Here is a 2,236-nt window from a genome sequence, read left to right as displayed (position 1 = left end):
CTGGTGACGGAGTGAGACTCTGTCTCAAAAAAAAAATTATAAAAAAAAAAGAAATCAACATTGACACAACACTACTATCTAATTAACAGAACACTCTCAAGTTTTTCCAACTGTCTCAATAATGTCTCTATTTTCTTGTCCAGTAGTCAACCCAGGATCATGCATTGCATTTAATTGTCACAGATTTTTAAATCTTCTTTACTCTGGAACAGTTCTTCAGTCTTTCTGCCTCTTCATTCTGTATATATTCCTCTACCTGGGTTTATCTGTTGATTCCTCATGTCAAGAATCAGGCCATTATTACATTGCAGGAATGCTCTGATGCTGCATTTTACTTGGGCTATCCCATCAAGAGACACGAGGCCAATCTCTCCTTCCACCAGTCAGATTGCTGTTCACTGGATCAAATTGATGTCTACTAAATTTCTCCACCATGAAGTCAATGTTTTCCCTCTTCATAAGTATTTGGCAGGGAGATACTTTGATACTATGCCAATATTCAGTTCCCAGTCAAATCTCCACCTTCCACACTCAACATCACTGATACTCACATTGAATATCATGGAACCTGGTCATAAGCCACAATGCACTTAGTTTTCCAAAGGCATCAGCAACTATGATCAGCTGTTCAGCTATAAAAGTCCAAATCTCCATTGCAGACCAATGCTTTTTTAAAAATTCCATATTTTAGAGAAGCTGTTATAGCCATCTAACCATCCATCAATCCAACCATCCATCCATATATCATTCATTCACTTATTCACTCATTAAACAAAAATTGTTGGTACTGTAAGGTCTGTTCTCGCTGAGGATAATACAAAGAAACTGAGGCCAGCACGAAAATAATCCAATGCGAAGGAATTTATTCAGGCTCCCGGGTGAGGTTCTGCAGTCCAACAGGAGGGGCTGGAGAAGTCCCACAGACTCCCCTCAGACGTAGGGTTTTATATGGAGTGAGGGAGCTGGATTGGTTGTGGGAGAGCAGGACTGCTATTGGGTAAGTTACAAGCCTTTACCTAGGACTTGGCTTGTTGTTGGTTGGAATTACTCGGCTGCTATTGGTTGTTAAGACTCGGCTGCTATTGGTTGTTAAGACTCGGCTGCTATTGGTTAGCAAGAGGCTAGGGTTACCGCGCCTTGTTTGCATACTGGGCTCTTTTAAGGGAAGGTCAGGCTGTGCGAGCATGGGAGAAGGGAAAAAGCCCGAGCATGTCTGAGCTTGCCCGAGCTCGTCCGGGCTTGTCCGAGCTTTTGAAAAAAAGGGGAGGGGGTGTGCATCCATGCTCCCAGCGAGGCAACTGGCCTTACAGGTACATCTACCATGTTCCAGGCACTGGAAATATAAAAGAGCATAAGATACAGTGCTTGTACCTAATAGGGTCCTAGTTTTAGTATGGAAAAAATGGCGTGTCAACAAATAATTACAATTTAATGTGATTACAACAATATTATAATCCATTATAAAATACATGAAGTATCAAAAAAAAAAAAACTTTATTAACATGTAAAAGAAGGTTTCCCAAAGAGGTACAATTGGAGCTAGCTTCCTTAAGGTGAGTTCTTTGTCTTTGGGTAGAAGTGAGGGGAGGGTAAGGACGTGTGAGATGGGAGGAAGAGGGAGGGCGGCAAGAAGGAAAGGGAAGAGAGACAGGTGGTGGGGAGGGAGGAACAGAATGGGAAAATATAGGTGAGCCAGGTTGGCATGGAACAAATTGTTTTGATCATGCCTAGTAGTCTGGTTTTTATTCACTAGAGGTGCCCAGTAAAAGTACAAATTCCTAAGACTCATCCTGAAGTTACTGCATTAGAATCCCTGAAGAGGATCTGGGAATCTGTATTTTAACAAACATCTCAAGTTTATGAATCACTGCCGTAAGCCAAAGAATGTTACCAAGTGCTTTAAAACAAAAGTGAAATAATCAGGTTTGTGTTTTTAAAAGCTCACAAAGGGACTTGTGGAGGATGACTTCAAAAGGGAGGCAGGTAGACACGCTATCTGTTTCCTCAGTCAGAGCACTCTACCAGTTACTGGCAACATACAGACTTCCAAATCCTATCTTTTCTGGAGCGAATTTAAGTCATTTGTGGAGAGGATTTAATCCAAGCCACCATCACTGTGTCTCGCATTTCTGAATTGTTCAGGCAGTAAAGATGATCCAGACAACTAAGATGCTCCAAAGTTGATTGTTAGAAGACACTAGCTAACAAGATGTGCCAAGAGTCTCACTATTGAACA

Source organism: Aotus nancymaae, unplaced genomic scaffold (assembly GCF_030222135.1).
Source record: "Aotus nancymaae isolate 86718 unplaced genomic scaffold, 86718_ANA_hifiasm-v0.15.2.pri h1tg000016l, whole genome shotgun sequence".
Lineage (NCBI taxonomy): Eukaryota > Metazoa > Chordata > Mammalia > Primates > Aotidae > Aotus > Aotus nancymaae.
Note: the sequence above shows the minus strand (reverse complement) of the source record.